At 46.2% G+C, this 21,510-nt stretch overlaps 1 protein-coding gene across 3 annotated transcripts in view; it reads left to right on the plus strand.

Moving 5' to 3' along the window:
- Positions 1–21,510, plus strand: part of ARHGAP26 (Rho GTPase activating protein 26) — an 899,552-nt gene that overhangs the window by 105,805 nt on the left and 772,237 nt on the right. Inside the window, exon 2 of one of the 3 annotated variants that reach the window (XM_073994505.1) lies at positions 13,205–13,294. The exons of the other annotated variants lie outside the window; for them this stretch is intronic. The gene's annotated coding sequence lies outside the window, so the exon portion shown is untranslated. The remainder of the gene's footprint in view (positions 1–13,204; positions 13,295–21,510) is intronic. 3 annotated transcript variants of the gene reach the window in all.

Genomic DNA, 21,510 nt, shown 5'->3' on the forward strand with positions numbered 1-21,510 from the left:
AACAGCTAACACTGTGAAACCCCGTCTCTACTAAAAATACAAAAAATTAGCCGGGGGTGATGGCGGGTGCCTGTAATCCCAGCTACTTGGGAGGCTAAGGCAGGAGAATAGCGTGAACCCAGGAGGTGGAGCTTGCAGTGAGCCGAGATCACACCACTGCACTCCAGCCTGGGCGACAGAGCGAGACTCCGTCTCAAAAAAAGAAAAAATAAATAAAAAACTTGTCCAATGTCTAAAAACTATTGTTTCATAAATTGCGTGTCTTTTCTAGTTATTTAAGGTAGGAGAATAAATCACCCTCTGTTATTCCATTATGGCTGAAAGCTAACATTCCTTACTTTTTTTTTTTTTTTAACTTTTTGTCCTCTTCTGATTACAAAAGTGGTATGTGTTCCTAACCTACTGGCTTCTCTGCCACAGTGGAGCTGATTGGCCACCCCAGCTTTTTGCAGTTACTCCACTTTTTTTTTGAGACAGTCTGGCTCTGTCACCCAGGCTGGAGTGCAATGGCACAATCTCCGCTCAATGCAACCTTCGCCTCCCGGGTTAAGCGATTCTCCTGCCTCAGCCTCCCAATCAGCTGCTATAGGTGTACGCCACCATGCACCACTAATTTTTGTGTTTTTTAATAGAGACAGGGTTTCACCATGTTGGCCAGGCTGGTCTGAAATCCTGACCTCAGGTGATCTCCCTGCGTTGGCCTCCCAAAGTGCTGGGGTTACCGGTGTGAGCCACTGCAACCGGCCACTTTTATGATATGTTTTCTATCACCCCACTTTCATGATATCTCTTCCATCTGCGATCTCTTTATCTGTTCTTTGTTGCTTTCGTCCGCCTTAAGGATAGCAAGTAGTAATAATCCCGGTTTCTCACCATTCCTCCATTCTCCTGTAGCTTCAACCACCATGTGAATGGGGATCCTTAGGGATTTAAAGTATACTTTTTAGTTGTTCAGTCTTAGATTGAAATCTTGGTTGTACTATTTAGTATGACATGGGCAGACTCAGGTTTTCTGGCATTAAGAATAATCTCTGGGCCGGGCGCGGTGGCTCAAGCCTGTAATCCCAGCACTTTGGGAGGCCGAGATGGGCGGATCACGAGGTCAGGAGATCGAGACCATCCTGGCTAACACGGTGAAACCCCGTCTCTACTAAAAAAATACAAAAAAATAGCCGGGCGAGGTGGTGGGCGCCTGTAGTCCCAGCTACTCGGGAGGCTGAGGCAGGAGAATGGCATGAACCCGGGAGGCGGAGCTTGCAGTGAGCTGAGATCCGGCCACTGCACTCCAGCCTGGGCGACAGAGCGAGACTCCGTCTCAAAAAAAAAAAAAAAAAAAAAAAAAAAAAAGAATAATCTCTAACATTTTTGTGCTCTTAATTCATACCTGGGCTGGGCACAGTGGCTCACGCCTGTAATCCCAGCAATTTGGGGGGCCAAGGTGGGGGATCACCTGAGGTCAGGAGTTGGAGACCAGCCTCGCCAACATGGTGAAACCCCGTCTCTACTAAAAATACAAAAAATTAGCAGGGTGTGGTGGCAGATGCCTCTAATCCAAGCTACTCAGGAGACTGAGGCAGGAGAAGCGCTTGAACCCGGGAGGCAGAGGTTGCAGTGAGTCAAGATGGCACCATTGCACTCCAGCCTGGGCAACAAGAGCCAAACTCTGTCTCAAAAACAAAAAACAAACAAACAAACAAAAGCCATACCTGATGATGGGCTCTGTACATCACACATACCTGTAATCTTCCACAGCAACTCTATGAGGGAGGTACTTTTGTTATTCCTAGTTTATAATGGAGAAAACCGAGATTCAAATAGGTTACTTGGCTCAGGTGGACAAGCTAGAATTTGGACCCAGGATTTTCTGATGAGACCGGCTGACCAGCTATCCTTTCTCCCTAAGATCTTCTCCATCTGATCTTCTGTTTGGGTGCTGAAAGCCCTGCTTGCTGGGAAACCCCTCAGAACTGGAAAAACTGGGGTAGTTGACCAGCACAGTAAATTGCCCTGCTCTGCCTGGATCGCTTCCCTGTACCCATTTCATATTTTGTATAATTTAAACTCTAAATGCATGTTGAGTAGTTTGTATAGTGCCTGACACACAGTAAGCACTTAAAAGTGCAAGCTGGGCCGGGCGTGGTGGCTCAAGCCTGTAATCCCAGCACTTTGGGAGGCCGAGACGGGCGGATCACGAGGTCAGGAGATCGAGACCATCCTGGCTAACACGGTGAAACCCCATCTCTACTAAAAAATACAAAAAACTAGCCGGGCGAGGTGGCGGGCGCCTGTAGTCCCAGCTACTCTGGAGGCTGAGTCAGGAGAATGGCGTAAACCCGCGAGGCGGAGCTTGCAGTGAGCTGAGATGTGGTCACTGCACTCCAGCCCAGGCAACAAAGCGAGACTCCGTCTCAAAAAAAAAAAAAAAAAAAAAAAGTGCAAGCTGTTATTACTGCTCCTGTTTCTAAGCCTTCTGAATACAAGTGGTGGACATTCGTTAGTCTTTCTGATGATCCAATATCTGAACATCATTTCTCTGTGTTGGGAATCTTCCGCCTTATGGGGCCGAACGCACTTCCCACTCCAGAGTAATCCTTCCCACGCTGGCCGCGAGAACGCAGGCATGTGGCTCAGGCCCCACCTGTCAGAAGCCCCTGCTCTGATCCTGATTAGAAGCGGGGCCCACACACATCTCTCCTGGTGAGGATGACAGTGGTAGGATTCTGGAAGCAGAGCCCAAGCCAGGGCTGTGAGCTAGAGTTAGTTTCCAGTGGTCTCAACAAGGGGCTCCTCACTGGCTGAGGTCTGGAATGAATTTGATGTTTGCTCCTGGCTATAAAGGGGGGAACCTTGGTTATCTGGCTGTTCTGGAAATTACAAGAATTGCCAGATATCCTCTAGCAATTTCCTCTTGTGTTTGAATTAGCCTGAGTTGCTTTCGTTTCTCTACAACCGAGTGCACTGATTGATATATATACCATCTGGATACTGTGGGCACTTCAAACTTAATGCATCCCAAATAGAACTCATTGCCTTTCCTCAGAGACTGCCATCTCTCGTATTCTTCATCACAAGCACAGCTCCTCAGCATTTGCTGGATTTATGAAATTAGAAACTATAGTCACCTTCAACTCCTCCTTCCTAAACCCCCAGCCCTCACCATTTACCAAGAAAGTGTCGACCCTTTCTGGGTTTCCCTCTCTCTCTTCTCTGCTGTTGCCTTCACCCAGGCCCTCTTGCCTTGAACATGGCACAGCCTCAGATCTGGTCATCTTTTTGCCGTTCTCCTGCAGAGATGAAGAGCAGGAAACAGAGAAGGTCCAGTGTCACTTATGATGGCCAAAGATGAGGACAAAATAGAAAAGGAGGTGGATGAGGGTGGATTCAAACTGGAGAAATTAATGCTTGGGATGGAAGAGATGAAAAACCTTTTTAAAGGGGAAAGAGTAAAAGATACAGCTGATCAGCTGGGCATGGTGGCTCATGCCTGTAATCCCAGCACTTTGGGAGGCCGAGGCGTGTGGATCACCTAAGGTCATGAGTTCAAGACCAGCCTGGCCAACAGAGTGAAACACCGTCTCTACTAAAAACACGAAAAAGTTAGCCGGGCATGGTGGTGGGCGCCTGTAGTCCCAGCTACTCGGGAGGCTGAGGCAGGAGAATGGCGTGAACCTGAGAGGGAGGCGGAGCTTGCAGTGAGCTGAGATTGCGCCACTGCACTCCAGCCTGGGTGACAGAGCAAGACTCCATCTCAAAAACAAACAAACAAAAAAAACAAAAAACAAACAAAAAGCTGTTCCTCTTTATTCACAGTAGCCATATTTGCACATTCACCTACTTGCTAACATTTACTTGTAACTCCAAGAATCAATATTTGTAGTGCTTTTGTGGACATGATGGGAGCAGAACAAAGTTTGAGTCACTCAGTGCATGTGGTGCCAGCTGAGTTGGAACAACGTGACACTCTGCCTTCACTGTTCAGCCCTCATACTGTGGTCAAGTGTCCTCTTAGTGTTCTGTGTGTGCTATGTTTTTCACATTTTTGTGCTTTTGTTAGCGATTTTGTTGTTCTTTTTTTATTTTTCAAAAATTTTTAAGAGACAGGATCTCCCCTTTTTGCCCAGGCTGATGTGAAATGCAGTAGTGTGATCGTAGCTCACTGTAACCTTGGACACCTGGCCTCAACAATCCTCCTGCCTCGGCCTCCCGCAGTTCTGGGACTACAGGTGCATACCACCACTCCTGGCCTTGATTTTGCTGTTTAAATGGCCTCCAGGCATTGTGCTGTCTAGTGTTCCCAAGCTCCAGAAGGCTGTGATGTGCCTTGCAAACAAAATACATGTGTTAGATAAGCTTTGTTTAGGCTTGAGTTTTAGTGCTGCTGGCTGAGTTCAGTGTTATTGAATCAAAAATATGTATTAAGTGAGTTGTCTTTAAACAGAAATGTACATAAAGCACATCGATGTATTGATCAGTGGACAAAAAATGTTGATCAGTTTGGCTAGAGGCTTTAAGAAACCGCCCTCTGTATTTCCCTTGGGAGCAATGGTTTAGTATTTGCCAATGCAGTGTTTGCAGTGACTTTATGGAACTACTGCGAGTTATGAGAATTGACTGCGTACTGGTGCTCATATTCAGCCCCTTGATCCTGAATGTGCTTAATTTGGAAAAGGGGAAGTGGTTCATTGCACCCTCAAGTTAACACTTCTGAGAAATGTATTAGTTAGAAGTTAAGCAGAGGAGCAACACCAGTAGGAGATACATGTTTTAATAAATATATGACAAGGAATTGGCTTACATAATTGTGCGGCTTGGCTAAGTAAGCCTGAAACCCACAGGGCATACTATCAGGAAGGAAGAATCACATAGGCAATGCTGAAGCTTGACCACAGGCAGCCAAATAGGGAACATCCGGTGAAGGAAAAGCAATTGTGGATCCACCTGCTGTTGGAATCTCTTTTACCAGGAAAAGTTCAGTCCCTTTTAATGGCTCACCTGATTGAGTTTGGCCCATCGAATATAATCTCCCTAGATTAGAGTCAACTGATTAGGGCCTTTAATCACATCTATAAAATGCCTTCACAGCAGCACCTAGGTTAGGATTTGATTGAATAACTAGGAGAAGGTGTGTGTCGCAAAAAGGTTGCTGCCCATGTATTTAGTCACATAGACACATCTAAAGATCACTGCAATGATACATCAAATGTAGATTTTAGGGTGGGTGTGGTGGCTCACAACTGTAATCCCAGCACTTTGGGAGGCCAAGCTGGGAGGATTGCTTGAGCCCAGGAGTTCAGGACAATCCTAAGCAACATAGTGAAACCCTGTCTCTCTAAAAAATACAAAAATTAGTCAAGTGTGGTGGCACGTGCCTGTAGTCCCAGCTACTTGGGAGGCTGAGGTGGGAGGATGATTGAGCCTGGGAGGTTGAGTGCAGTGATCATGCCACTGCACTCCAGCCTGGGCAACAGAGCAAGATGCTGTCTCAAAAAACAATGTAGGTTTTAATGCAAGTTATTTTGTTTCTATAAGTTTGAATGATGAGTTCTGCATAAGTAAAGTCACATGATTTCACTTGGCTATCTTCTGATCAACTGAGATTTCATTACTTCTCCCTTCTTTCATAGGACCAGGCACCATTCCGAGTTTCTTCTATAAACCAGGTACTCTGACCCTCCTCATTTTACAAGTAGAGACACTGGAGCATTGGGAAGTTAACTATCTCTACTAAGTGATGAAGCCAGGATTTGAATCCTGGTAGTCTAGAGCCAGAACTTGTGTTCTTAATCTTCATGCTATTCTGAGTCTCAATATGACATGAAAAAAGTCATTTCTATCAAGACCCCTTCATGTTTTAGGTAGGCAGGTCTGCATGAGAAGCACATGAGAACTCGTGCAGTTCTTGGTTGTCTGGTAGCACAGGGGAGCATATATTCTTGTTAAAGACATTAGTGTCTCTTTCAATGCTGGAATCTTAGGCTCTACTTCTAGAACCCCAGTCCCTCTGGCCCTTTTCTTGGACCATGTACCACCTAAAGTCCCTTGAATCATTTAAACCTTGAAGTCATACAGATTCCCCACTTGCCCCACACTCATGCCTTCTTCCACAAAGTCATGCAGATTTGTGTCCTGAGGCTTTAATTAACTCTCTTGGCCAGGTTAGACCTTCCCAAAGAACTTTATTATTTGGTTCTGCTCCATCGCCCATTAATTTATTCATTCATTCATGTATTCATGTATGCAAGCAACCCAATGTTTGAGTATTTACTATGTGCCAGGTACCATGCTAGGTACTGGGGATATAGTCATTAATAGGATAGACAGCTCTCAGCACCTTGAAAGAGGTTATAATCCCATGTCCCACAGAAAAAGTCTGGGGAGTAGGATCACCTGCTGATGTGGTTTGGATTTATATCCCTGCCCAAATCTTGTCGAATTGTAATCCCCGGTGTTGGAGGAGGGGTTTGATGGGAGGTGGTTGGATCATTGGCGGAGATTTCCCCCTTGCTGTTCTCATGATAGTAAGTTCTCATGAGATCTGGTTATTTAAAAGTGTGTAGCACCTCCCCCTTCACCTTCTTCCTCCTTCTCCAACCAAGGCGTGCCTGCTTCTCCACTTTCTACCATGATTTTAAGTTTCCAGAGGCCTCCCTAGACATGCTTCTCATACAGCCTATAGAACTGTGAGTCAGTTGAACCTCTTTTCTTTATAAATTACCCAGTCTCAGGTAGTTCTTTATAGCAGTGCAAGAATGGACTAATACACCTGTCAAACAGGAAAGCAGGCCCACAATGCCTTGCATGCTGCCTTTCTTTCTGATTCGGCAGGTATTTGCAGAAGTGTGTGTTTTCTCCTATACAAGTGAATGTATTAAAATAATTTTACATCAGTAAAAGCCCCTCTTCACCAGCCTCCTTGTTTTTTTCATCCCTTCCCCTTTCCACTGTCATAGGAATCCTTGGGGGGTCTCTTCACCAGCCAGAAACCTCTGTGGCCAGTGGTGCCATCTGCCTGAGTATTACTTGTACCCACTGGATTCATTCTGCCTACTCGGCCTGGCAGGCTGCGCTTGGCTCACAATAATGGACTGGATCCCACACCTGCCAAGGGTGAGCCAGGTGCAGAGCAGTGAGGGTGTGTGGGTGAGCAAGTGTGGGGTCTGGCCACTGTGCACAGCCAGGCACACTGGCTGCTGTGGCAAGGCAGGCACCTCCAGGCACCAACACAGGTGTTGGCTGTGTGTGAGGCTGTGGCTGGACCAGATGTACTGCATGCAGCTTCTGCTGTGGGCGCCTACATCTTGATGAGGGGAACATGGTGGCACCCAGAAGCTTGTAAACACCAGGAACCACAGAACCCTAAAGAGGGTGTCACAGTCCTGGCTCAGGAAATGCTAAGTCTGGGCTCCCCAAAGGGTTGCAGGTCTTTTCTCCTTCTTGTCATCTGCAATGTCGTGAGCAGGGGGCATGTTCCAGCCCTATTTGTGTTACAACTCTTTTAGTCCTGTTATTTGGCAGGTCCCGAGTTCTTGTCCCATATCTAGGCAGAGTGAGGTACATGTACAACTGGAGGGTGAGCATGGCAGAGAGGAGCTTCACTGGGCAGCAGAACAGTTCTCAGGAGACCTGAAATGGGAAGCTTCCATCCATAGGCAGGTCATCATGACAAGTGTACAGCTCTCAGTGGAGAGGAGACCTGTAGTGGGTAGCTCCTCTCTGCAGGTTGGGGATGTCCTGACAAGTTCATTCAGCTGTCTGCTGAGAGGAGACCGACAGTGGGTAGCTCCTTTCTGCAGACAGGTCCTCCTGCTTCTGTCAAAGTCTGGCTGAGTTTGGGGTTTTTATGGGCTTCAGAAGGGAGGAAGTGCATGCTGATTGGTCCTTGGGTAGCCATGAGCAGGCCTGGAAAAAGCACCGTAAGAGGCTGGGCATGGTGGCTCATGCCTGTAATCCCAGCACTTTGGGAGGCCGAGGCGGGCGGATCGCGAAGTCAGGAGATCGAGACCATCCTGGCTAACATAGTGAAAGCCCGTCTCTACTGAAAATACAAAAAAAAAAAAAAAAAAGTGCAGGACGTGGTGGCAGGCACCTGTAGTCCCAGCTACTCAGGAAGCTGAGGCAGGAGAATGGCGTGAACCCAGGAGGCGGAGCTTGCAGTGAGCTGAGATCACACCACTGCACTCCAGCCTGGGTGACAGAGTGAGACTCCATCTCAAAAAAAAAAAAAAAAAAAAAGGCACCATAAGTTCTCACTCCAGTCTGCAGAAGCGGCAGCCTGGCCCCCTGGCCTGAAGGTGGGGTTTCACTGGGTACCCACCTTTTTTTGGCTGGGAACCTGTCTGCCTCCTGCTGCCGTCCGTGATGCCCAGGCTATTCATGCTGAGGGGTGCCTGTAGGCCCTTGCCAAGCAGCCCTCACAACCCACTCAGCATCCCTCCTGTGCTCATCGGCACCCAAAGTCCAGAGGGGGCTGCGGCAACAGAGGGCTGGCGTGTCAGCACTACCCCAAATGTGCTGGGTTGTGACAGTGTCTGGGTTTGGCTTCAGCTTCACTCTGAAATTGGTGCAGGTGCTGGGAGTGAGGACAGGCCAGGCAGCGGGAGTAGGCACTTCTGAGCCTGCAGGGGAAAGGAGCCTTCCGAGGCCCCCAAGAGTGCAGAGATGCCCAGGTCCACAGCTGTGGCTGGGTGACTGCAGCTGCACCTGGGAGGGTGGGGCTCCCACCCCTCCAACTCGGAAGGGGTTGGAGCTCCTGCCTGTTCCTGGCTTCCACCGACTCTGTGAAGTGCACAGCCCTGGCTGCATCTCCCTCACTGCAGCCAGTGTCATGGCAGTGGCCGTTCCAGACAGGCCACTGTTGCTGTCACCACTCTCTACTCCATCAGACTTTATTCATTTAGGGTATACCTTTCCAGATCTTTCTTCCATGCATTTATAAACAAATATGAATATATTTTGTTCAAAAAGAATTTATAATGGTACACAATATTCCATAAATGCTAATTGGTGGATGGAATCATTTTCACATGTGTTTCTCTCCAGTTTGCTTGCTACCTTCCAGGTAGAGTGGCTAGGCATATTAGGAAAGTAATGTCTCTGAATTCCTGATTTTTCCCATCAGCCATGTTGACTAGATGTGGCCGTAAGAGTTTGCTGTGTTAGTCAACTCAGGCTGCCATAACAAAACATTATTAAGTTGTGTGGCTAAAAGAATAGAACTTTATTTCTCATGGTTCTGAAGCCTGGGAAGTCCAGCATGGTCAGTTTCTGGTGAGGGCTCTCTTCCTGGCTTGCAGACAGCCACCTTCTTGCTGTGTCCTCACATGATGGAGAAAGAGAGAGTTCAATCTCTCTCTCTTTTTTTTAATAAAGACACCAGTCCTATTGAATTAGGACCTCATCCTTATGGTTTCATTTAACTTCAGTTACCTCTTAAAGACCCTATCACCTAATAGTCATTTTAGGGGTTAGGACTTCAACATGTAGATTTTGGGGAGACACGACTCAGTCCACAGCATTGTCCATGATGTCTGTACATGCCTCAGGGCAACCATATACATAGTGGGGCTGCTCCAATTCATCTAGTTCAGGGCTCTGCCCCCAGTGGGCACTCTTTAGGTTTGTTGACACATGTTCTTCTTAGATTAGAACTGCTCCTTGCCCTGTGACTTGAGATAAGCTGAGGGCCTCCCAATGGCCTCCATCCCTAGCATTCCATTTGAATTAGTGGAAATTTCAACTACCACTTTGTGAATGGTTCCAGGTGTACAGGCTTGGGGAGACCAAGATAGCTGGAAAGCCAAGCTTAAATGTTAAATCAAGCTTGGGGTGGAGGGCAGTTACCATCACCTAAGGATCTAGGAAGAACGTACCATCATGGGATGACTCAGGACTGTTAAAAATAGGGGGATAGGCCTATGTCTTGATGGATTAAGTGGCACGCCAAAGCCAGTTAATTAACCTCACACTTCAGCTCAAATCTTGGTTAGTTTTAAAGGCTCAGAAGGACAAAGAAGCATACAGAAAAACATATGGAGTCCCCACAGAGTTACTGAGAAGAGAGAACTGTTCACTGGGAGATTTGAGGGCTAATTAAGAAGGGGATTTCAAAGAAGAAAACTGTCAAGTGGCCACATAGGATTCTGTCGTGGGGATTCTGAGTCACTGGGATGCTGTGAGACATATTTCTGTTGTGGTTTAGATGCCAGGATGAGAGTGTGAAGCAGGGCTTTGGGGTAGATGGAATTGGAGGATGTTTGTGGAAGAAATATTGGGAGGGAAATGAGCTCCTGGCTTTATGTGGCATGAATACTTGCAAGACACGTCAAACATGAAGACTGCATATGTTATCTAGAAATGAAATGTCATTCTGTCAACTGAAATGACAGAACCATGTGTCAAGTGGGACGGCAGAGTAGATCTGCAAAAACCAGAAGGTTGGTTCAGAGTGGGCAGAGGACCAGGACTGTGAGGCTAGTAACCTGCTTTCATTGTGGGGTGAGTTCCATCAGCCATGAATGTGGATTAGGGACAATTGTTCAGCTTGAGAAGTTCATATCTGGTAGCTACACTGTGGAAAATCACTGTGTTTCATCAGGCAGTGGGAAAAGAAGGTGCCAGAATGGTTATAATCCTAGACTTTGCAATCAGATAACCTCCAGGACTTTCTGGAGGCTAGTTATAATTTCTCCAAGCCTCAGTTTCCTTATCTGTAAAGGTGGATAAAAATAGTACTGATATGATTTGGCTGTGTCCCCACCCAAATCTCATCTTGAATTGTAGTTCCCATAATCCCCACACGTCATGGGAGGGACCCAGTGGGAGGTAATTGAATCATGGGGGCAGTTACCCCTATGCTTTTCTCGTGATAGTGAGTTCTCATGAGATCTGATGGTTTTGTAAAGGGCTTTTCCTCCTTTGCTGGGCACTTTTCCTTCCTGCCACCATGTGAAGAAGGACGTGTTGGCTTCCTCTTCCAACATGATTGTAAGTTTCCTGAGGCTTCCCCAGTCACGCAGAACTGTTAGTCAATTAAACCTCTTTTATAAATTACCCAGTCTTGGGCATGAGAATGGGCCAATACAAGTACCTACCTGTTAGGGCTGTCAAAAGGACTAAATGAGGCCAAGTGCAGTGACTCACACCTATAATCCCAGCACTTTGGGAGGCTTAGACAGGAGAATGGCTTGAGCCCAGGAGTTCGAGACTAGCCTGGGCCACATAAAAGACCTTGTCTCTACAAAAAAATAAAAAAATTCACCTGGCACAGTGGCATGTGCCTGTGATCCCAGCTATTTGGGAGGCTCAGGTGAGAGAATCATCTGAGTTCAGGAGGTCGAGGCTGCAGTGAGCCATGATCACACCACTGTACTGCAGCCTGGGCAACAGTGAGACCCTGTCTTAAAAAAAAAGAACTACAGGAAGAAATGCCTGGAAAGGGCTTGGATCATGGTAAATGCTTAAGAAATGTTAGTTATAATTATCACAGTTAAGCAATATAATTTGTGTCCTCATAACAAGGAAGAACATTCAGTTTCTTGTGTCAGAAAGAATAGACAGTGAAGAAGGAAATAAACAGAACACAGGTGCACCTAAATGGATTTTGGCCAAAGTCATGCAGAAAGGAGCCTAGGAGAGTTTTCAAGCTATGTTAGAAGTGTTTATCAAGTTCGGAAGGGAGATTGAGTAATATGGGTCTGGGATGGTTGAAAGGGAGGAAAAAAAGAAAGTGAATTTTATATCCCTGTTATCTTGACTGTCAGTAGCCCGTGTAAAACACCCATTGTGTGCAGTGTGCCCCATTAAATATAGGATTGCACAGATATAGATGAGCGGACTTCTCTTCACATGGAGTTGACCATACATGTTGTCATGATCAGTAAAGCAAGTGTAGCGATGACGTAAGACCTGAATACAGCAAATGGGCAGGATCACAAATCTAGCACAGGCCTGACTGTGTCCAGCTGAAGGCACATCACCTCAGGGACTTCATATATCTCTCTGATATCTTGCATACCCACTTCTTATACTGTACTTTTCTAGATGCTCTAGGAAATTTGCAATCTTATCCCTGATTTTTGTGATGTTTTGGAAGGTAACTGGGGAGCCTATTCAGGAAGTTTTGATAATAGTCCCAAATGGGGACAGTGGGATTGGAGAACAGAGAGCAGGTGCAGAAGCTGGCGATACTGCATTGGTAAAATCAGCAGGACCCGGCAAGAATGAGGGATAAAGGGGCACGTGCTGCAGTTCTAGCCTGGGCAACCACAAAGTCCTATTTGCAGAGCTTGGGGGATACTGGAGGAACCTGGACGAGGGGTTCTCATATTTTATAGTGTTTAGGAGTCAACTTTGGAGATTGTTAATGCAGAGTCCTAGGATTCACCACAAGCCTACTGAATCTGAATCTCTAAAGTAGACTTGGAAATCTGCCTTTTTAGCAGGTACCCCAGAGGATTCTGATGCAGGTGGTCTGCAGATCACGCCTTGAAAAATGCTGGTCTAGGGAAAATAAACGTCTTAGCTTTGGTCCTTCAGAAAGCAGAGTCGGAGGCAAGGACCCTGGTGCTAAAACTTCATCTGGGAGGTGAAATCCCAGGGTAAGGGTGTGTGGGGCACAGGGAGAGACAATGGGATACATGAATTTATTTCCTTTTCTTTTTTTCTGCTGGCTACCATTTCAAAATAAGCCATGAAGGATCAAGCAGGTCACTCAGCATGGAGGGCTCTTCCAGGTAATTTACGGGAGGAATCCGGCCTTAGCATAGCGGGAGAAAGAAGGAAACAGGAATCCGCCTCTCTCCCACTCTACCCCTGCTCCTGTTTCTCATTGGTAAAGTGCTCCATAGGGGCTCAGGGTTGTATCAGCCACCCTCTCAGTGGCCTCTCAGGAAGCCGCACCTCAGACCATTAGGGGTAGAGGGGCACCCAGGACAGATGGGATCCTGGCCTAGAGAGGAAAGAAGAAGGAAGCAGTGCAGGACATCTGAGAAAGTACACAGACTTGTTTCCAAAGAGAGTAAAGAAGTGAGGCTGGGAAAGGTAGAGTTTTTTCAGTTCTATAATTAATTACAGTTTTGAAGTTGAATAAGAAAGATTTCTAGGGAACTTGTCTAAATGGAGTTATATTAACAATGGGAATAAGAAAGGAAGCCTAGAATTTGTACCCATCGTACACTTTCTTTAAATTTTTCTTTATTTGTATCAGAACAACTTCCAGTAAAAGAAGGCACTGAGGATTAAATGCTACGTGGGAGCAGTTGCTGATTTTTGCAATGGGAGGCTGCATAGATTCAAGGTATCGCTTGTTTATTTTATATCTTGAATTAACTTTCCACCTTCCCAGTCCAAAGTTCTAATAAAAGGTTTCACTTGGACTAGAGAGCAAATGAGCTTGTGACTGTCATCCAAAATCACACAGCTTTTTCTCTGAAGACCTGTAAGTTCCTAAGACACTCTAAAAGGAATATAAAAATAGTAATTGTAATTCTTAAGGAGTGCCAATTGCATACTGGATTCCAGAGAGTAATAACTCCGCTTAATGTTTACATGAAGCTTTCCCTCTGTGTGTTACCAGAACTTGGCTAACATTATATGCTGTCAAATGGCATTAATCTGTCGCAGAAATAGGGGGAATTTAGTCACAGGAAGTTTAAATAACTGATCATGTCCTACAAGGCGTTGGCGAGAAATGGACAATTAGACTTACTTTCCACTACCATCCTGAACTATGTAAAAATATCTTGGGTGGCTGTGAGATCTGATTCTAGGAAGAAATATCCCTTGGCTCTCTTAAAGATGTTGATAACTCAGTTGTGAGAAATTGATTTTAGGGGGGTGTGTGGGTGTGTCTGCCTGGGGACAGGATGCAAACAAAATAGCTGTTTTTAATGCAGTTGAACTGTGTGTGAGGATAGGTTAAAGGATGGGTGACGACAGGTAGGCAATTCATGGTTTGCAGTAGAAGTTAAAGGATGGAGAAGGGAACAATGTGTAGGTTCTTAAGTGCCTATAGGTAATGTGGATCAAGAAGTAAAGAAAGGTTTTGAGCAAAAAAGGAAAAGGCAAAATGGAGAATAGAAAGAAATGAGAAGATAGTGTTAAGCAAAGAAACAGAAGGAAGGAGAGACAAACTGCTGTAGGAGGTCAAAATAATCCATTCAGGGAATTATTGGAAGAGATACATGCCATATAAAAAGAAAAGCAGGTGGGGCATGGTGGCTCACACCTTAATCCCAGCACTTTGGGAGGCTGATATGGGTGGATCACCTGAGGTCAGGAGTTTGAGATCAGCCTGGCCAACATGGTGAAAACCCGTCTCTACTAAAAATACAAAAATTAGCCGGGCATGGTGGTATGTGCCTGTAATCCCAGTTACTCAGGAGTCTGAGGCATGAGAATAGCTAGAACCCACGAGGAAGAGGTTGCACTGAGCTGAGATCTCAGCACTGAGCTCCAGCCTGGGTGACAGAGTGAGATACTGTCAAAAAAAAAGAAATGAAAAAAAAAAAAAAATGCAGGCTGCTTACTAGCTGCATGTTTGAGAGAGATGTTGGTTATTGGTGACTGGGTCTGTAATGTTTAGGCAAAAAGGTTTTATTGAGCAACAGCCTCATAAAAGGCATTGAGGCAGAAAGGGGAAGAAGAGTTTGCTTCTTGCTTACTACATGCCATCCTTCCTCCCTGGACCTCCAGGTACAGACCCACTTAGAGAAAGAAAGTCAGCAATGGTGGTTGAACAGGATGCGTTGTCCCCAAGGTCTCTTCCACCTCTAGAATTCTTTGATTCTGGCCGAGGTCTCTATGGCTCCACAAAGGCTGTAGCAAGTGTGTTCTTGGTAGGCTGGATCTCTGTTAGGTTCAACAGTTGTTGTTTTAACTTCTGCCTCCCTTATTGCTACCAGATCTTATTGCTACCAGATAGGATGATTTTAGTTGCAGATGGACAGAAAACCTAACTGAAGCCAGCTTAAGCATAAGAGGAATTCATTGGCTTATAATACCGAAAAGTTGTGAGTGGATTCATTCAGCAATAGCTTAATCCGGGACCTCAGATGCTATTCCAGTGCTCGTGTGTGTGTGTGTGTGTCTCCTCCCTTTCCGTGAGTGTCTCCATTTTCAGGTCTGCTCTTCCCTATGGCAGCAAGATGACTGCCACAGCTCCAGTCATCACCTTTCAATCCCCAAATTGCACAGAGAAACATCTACCCAAGTGTGAGCTCCCACACACATCCTGAGAGTCATGCTGATTGTATTGTTTCAGGGCGAACACTTATCCTTGAACCAAACACTCTGGCCAGAGGGATTAAAATGATCAGTACCGGGCCACATGCTCCTCCCTGGAGCCCGAGGTATAGCCCTGCCTGAGCCTTGAGCACTGGGGAGTCTGGGATGACATAACTAGGAGACAGGGAAATGGATTCTGGGGAGCCAAAAATTAGTACTGTGAAACCTGGGAAGAGACATGAGGTTCTGATCCAAAAAACAACAGGAAAAGGCCAGAGGGGCAAGAAAGAATCCTGATCCAGAGATGGCCCCAGGATTGAATGACAGGTCCAGAGTGGCAGCTCACTGCCCACTCAGGGTGCCCTTTGTTCCAGGCACTGAATCAGAGATTTTGGATGACCCTGGTACATAGTTACTTCCAGGAGATTACAGGAGGGGAAATACTCCACTTCCTGTTTAGGATTACACTCTCAACCCTCCCCTCCCACACAAGCCATATGTTCATTCTTAGCCTCAGCATCCAGCCAGAAAAGCCCTTTGTGTTTTCTTGGCAAAACTGGAGCCCAGTAATTAAAGTCCATATGCAAAGCTGCTCCCTCCAGCCCACACTGAAGTCTTTTAATTAGTATGTAATTGGTCAGAGAGGTACTATCAAATAGCTCCCAGTCTGGCCGGCTGGAAATGCAGTGTTTGAAAAGTCCCAGACCAGAGAGGGATAATAAATGCTTTAAGTCCCATCTGTTGGAATGATTTGTTTAAGGTATAAATCGCTGTTCTGTTACTATTTTTAACAATTCTGCTTGTAGCGTTTCTTCAAATATGGTAACAACTACCAGAGCATTTATTGAAGGTAGGAATATGAGTAAATGAACTAGAAGAAGGCTGAGCAAATCCATGTTTTCCCTTCAGATAAATTCCTATAATGCAGTGGAGGTGGGGAGAGAAAGAGGTGAGTTGGGCATTTGGTTAACTATTTGTGGTCTTCACAATGAAGAGCTCCTGTCGCCCATTAACCTTGCCCCAAACACGGTGTGTGTGAGAATCTGGTGATGTGAGGAAAGACTTTGAATGCACCTTGGTAGACAAGGGTCAGCAGTTGCAGAGAAGCAAAAGGAACAAGCTGGAAAGCGGACACTTCATTGCCCTCTAGAAGCCATGGCGGTTCAGAGTGAAGCTGGAATAAGGTTTGAGAAGCAGTGGTCTAGGGCAGGGGTCCCCAGACCCTGGGCTGCAGACCCTGTTGGGAACCGGGCACACAGCAGAAAATGAGCAGTGGGTAGGTGAACATTAACACCTGTGCCCCGCCTCCAGTCAGATCACCAGTGGCATTAGATTCTTGTGGGATCGGAACCCTGTTGTGAGCTGCTCATACAAGGGATCTAGGTTGTGCTCCTTATGAGAATCTAATGCCTGATGATCTGTCACTGTCTCCCATCACCGCCAGATGGAACCATCTAGTTGCAGGAAAACAAGCTCAGGGATCCTATTGATTCTGTATTATGGTGAGTTGTATAATTATTTCATTAATATGTTACAATGTAATAATGATAGAAATAAGGTGCTCAATAAATGTAATGCACTTGAATCATCTCAAAACCATCCCCCTGACCCCCTGGACCTTGGAAAAATTCTCTTTCACAAAACTGGCCCTTGGTGCCAAAAAGGTTGGGGACCACTGGTTTGGGGATCTTTAAAATTCCATCCCACTCTGACAACACAGGTCAATATTGATGCTATTGATGCTATTATCATTCTTTTTTTTTTTTTTTTTGAGACGGAATCTCGCTCTCTCACCCAGGCTGGAGTGCAGTGGCACGATCTCAGCTCACTGCAAGCTCTGCCTCCCAGGTTCATGCCATTCTCCTGCCTCAGTCTCCCGAGTAGCTGGGACTACAGGTGTCCGCCACCGTGCCCAGCTAATTTTTTGTATTTTTATTAGAGATGGGGTTTCGCCACGTTAGCCAGGATGGTCTTGATCTCCTGAACTCGTGATCTGCCCGCCTCAGCCTCCCAGAGTGCTGGGATTTCAGGCGTGAGCCACTGTGCCCAGCCTATTATTCTTATAGTAGTAGTGATAATATGATAATAATAACAGTGACACCATCATCATCGCGGCTGCCAGCTTTTACTGCATGCTCATTATGTGCCCGGCACTGTGCTCAGTGTTTTACATGAATTGTCTCATCTGAGCTTCACACCCAACTCTGAGGTTGCCACTATTGCTCTGCCTGTTTCATAGATGAGGTCACTGATGGGTTTACTAACTTGCTCAAGGTCACCAGATGGTAAGTGGCAGAGCTGGCATGTAACTCTCCCTGGCCATCTGACTCAGAGCCTGGGTTCTTACCCACTACGCTTGCCACCTTCTGCCCAGCATCGCGGAGTACCTGGGTTTTGCTTGACGAAAATGCCGTGGAATCAGGAAGCTGGTGGAGGGAATATGGCTGAGCCCCTTCCAGGTTCTTTTTGTTCAGTTAGCCTTTTGGGCAAACCTGTAGGAAAAACTTAAATTTTAGGACAAAAAAATTCAAACTCATAGAAACAGTAGAAAAGCATTTGCCAGGGGCTGGGTGGGGGGCAGGGGGTATGGGGAGATGTTGGTCAAAGGGTACAAACTTTCAGTCATAGGATGAACAGATTCTGAGGCACTGATGTACAGCCTGATGTGACTATAGTTAATCATACTGTATTGTATACTTGAAATGTGCCGAGAGTAAACCTTAAACCTCATAAAAAAAAAAAAAAAAAGGTGATGGATATGTTAATTAATTTGATTGAGGTAATCAATTTACAATAGATACATATATTAAATCATTACATTATACTCTTTAAATATATACAATTTTAACGGTTATACCTCAATAAAGCTGAAAAAGATAAAACCAAAAACGACGAGGTTTAGAAGCAGAGATGGCTATGTGACACGGCTCTCTAGGAGAACGAGTCTGAGGTCTCCCTCAGCACCTTACCTTCCCAGCTGGTCCCTTCTCGGTGTGGAATTGAGGAAGCGTTGCCACAGCCCACAGGTGCGGGTGAGAATGTGCGCCTGTGTTGAGGAGGCTGGGGGAGGTGGATGGAACATTCGGCTCCACAGCCTTGGATGCACAGCCTTGTGGAGTCTTTCTCACTCTGCTTTTGTGTGGCCGGACCCCTAAGCACTGGACTCCTGTTCCCTCCAGGGACCTCTCTCTCCTGCTGTCTCCTCACTCTCTGCTTCTGAGGGTAAGAGATGGGGCCTATTTTTGCCCTGTCTGCCCTCCTTCCCAGGAGGCTGAGAAATAACTTGAACTGAGGCCTGCCCCATTGAGAGAAGAAAGCCTGACGGTTCTTTTTTTGCTCCCTTGTCATGTTGTCTGTCTGTTCATTCATTCCCGTTAATTCCCTCCAGTGTCCGCCCTTTCTTTCCTTCGACCGGAGAGGACTTGGGGCGTGGCCTAGGTTTACTCCGTTCTAGGCACTGGGTCTGTTGCCCCATTTGTCTTGCTTGTTCTTCTCCTTGCTAGTGTGTTGTGGTGGCTGGCTCTGGGTGGAGGCACAGACTTGGGTCTGGGGTTGAACATTCAAGAACACCCCTCGGGGCACTCAAGCCTTGCTAGCTCCAGTGAGGGAGCTCACAGCCCAGCCAATGTTGCTGGGGTTCTACTCGGAGCCAGAGGCCAACCAGCCAGTAATAAGCTGTTGCTTTGCCTTGCTCTGTCCTCCTTGCACCCCTTTCCCTCGGGACCTCATGGGGAAGGGTGGCTGATGTGTGGCAGGATTTGGGTTATCTGTGTCCTGGCCAGTCCCTTCATGACGCCATGTTACTCTCACTCCTGCAGACTGTGTGTGCCTATGAGTGATGAGCAGACTTTGTTCTGCAAGTGGGGTCCAGATGGAAAATGATGGGAAGAACCATGCTAATGTCATGATGCATGGAACAGGAAAGCCACTGATGTAGATGAAAGCATTTGTGTAAAGTAGCCTGGAAGCCTGGAAAGGGAGGGGAGCCGCTGGAATCGATGAGAAAGGGAAGTCAGAAGGCCTGGCTTCTAGATGGAAGTCCTGTTTGAAGGGAAAATTAGTGATGGTTTAAAATACCGTGTTTAACATGAATTAAAGGGGATTTCGACTAGAATCTGGAGTAAATCTTATTTGTCTGACACTTAAATCCTCGCTTCTAGAATACCCTCTCCTTGCAAAATAACAGTATTTCAGGTTTTGGTTATAATGCTGTATGAATAGATCTTAGTTTCGAAGAGCAATTGATCAGCCCCATATGAGAGTTATTTACAGTACCTTTCCTTTTTGTAACGTCTGAAACAAAGGTTGGTTTTGTAAAAAGTCTTCGTAGCATTCTTGACAAAACTAAGAGCCTTGCCTGATGGCACCACTACATGCAGTTTGGTTTGTAATCAGGGACGATTCCAGCATGCAGAGATTCAGAGTGGGTTTCTTTGTGGCTTGTCTGCACCTGCCGGAGATCTGGTGCACCTATTAAACCTACAAGGCAGCTATTAGCCACCAACTGACACCAAGATTATAGGTTAAACTCTGAATTGGTTTAAACGGTGTCATGTGTCCACCAGGGCAGAGAGCAAGGTGGGGGGCATGTGTTTGGCAAATGATAGGAAGTTGCTCCAGCCTGGGGAGGAAAGTCTGTTTGTTAGCAATGGTCACACACAAAGAGGAGCAGGGTTGGGGTGGGCTTGTTGGAAAAGCCTTGAACCTGGAGTCAGAGAGACCCAAGTGTTGAATCCTGACTGTGTAACCCTGGTAAGCCTCAGTTTGTCATCTTGAAAATGTGAATGATAGGCCGGGCGCGGTGGCTCACGCCTGTAATCCCAGCACTTTGGGAGGCCGAGGTGGGTGGATCACGAGGTCAGGAAATCGAGACCATCCTGGCTAACATGGTGAAACCCCATCTCTACTAAAAATACAAAAAAATTAGCCGGGCGTGGTGGCGGGCGCCTGTAGTCCCAGCTACTCAGGAGGCTGAGGCAGGAGAATGGTGTGAACCTGGGAAGCGGAGCTTGCCGTGAGCTTAGATGGCGCCACTGCAGTCCAGCCTGGGCGACAGAACGAGACTCCGTTTCAAAAAAAGAAAGAAAATGGGAATGATAATACGTGATTTACAAAACAGAATTCAATGAATTTGAATTCACACAATTCTTGCTGATATTAATGCAAAAAAGTTGGCTGGACATAGTGCCTCACACCTGTAATCCCAGCACTTTGAGAGGTTGAGGCAGGCGGATCTCCTGAGGCCACGAGTTCAAAACCAGCCTAACCATCATGGCAAAACCTCATCTCTACTAAAAATACAAAAATTGGCTGGACATGGTGGTGCCCTTCTTTAATCCCAGCTACTCCAGAGGCTGAGCACAAGAATCACTTGAACCCGGGAGGCGGAGGTTGCAATGAGCTGAGATTGTGCCACTGCATTCCAGCCTGGGTGATAGAGCAAGATTCTGTCTGGAAAAAAAAAAAAAAGCTACAACGAGCTGCCTTAGTAGAAAAATAGCAGCAGCAGCATTGAAAAGAGAATTTTGTGTAAGTCTCCAGCCTGCTGAATAGGGTAATTGAGAGAAAGGTTAAGCATGTAGCTCTGGAATCACACAGACTTGGATTCAATTCTTGGCCCTGATACTTACATATGCTCAGGGTGTGCGACCTAGGGTGACCTCTCTGAGCCACAGTGTCCTCATTAGGATCATAGTAACAATAAACCTATCTATAGAGTCATGAAGAGTAAATGACACTACAATACAGTGCTGGGCTCACAGCTCCGGAAATGCTCACAGGCTCCGGAAATGCTCAGTCACCTTCTCTGTTAGTCACCTTGTTCCATCATGCAGCATTTTTTCCTCTTGCATCACCAGTACTTACTCTAAACCGGATTTTACCCTGAGGAGGGTAAACTTTTTCCCCTCTTCCTACAAGTACCCCCAGAAGCTTCCTACAAGCATGCCCCGGACTTTCCTAATTGCAGGTCACCTGCCCAATTTCTGCCACCAGCGCCTGCCTCCTCCATTGTTATTTATTTAATATTTTTCCAAATTAACTTTTTAATACTTAAATGCATTTAAAGAAAACTTCACATCACTATTATAAGCAAATATCAAATAGATCTTTAAATACAATGTCTGTGAACCACCTAAAATCCTCATGTGTGCTCTCAAACACATCCATGTTATACTTGGGGAAATACTGGTCTGCTCCTTTGCCCTTTAAAGTGTGGTCTCTGGACCACAGCCTCAGCATGCCTGAGAATTGTTAGAAATACAGGATCTCAGACCCCATCCCATACCT

This window comes from Macaca fascicularis, chromosome 6 (genome assembly GCF_037993035.2).
Source record: "Macaca fascicularis isolate 582-1 chromosome 6, T2T-MFA8v1.1".
Classification (NCBI taxonomy): domain Eukaryota; kingdom Metazoa; phylum Chordata; class Mammalia; order Primates; family Cercopithecidae; genus Macaca; species Macaca fascicularis.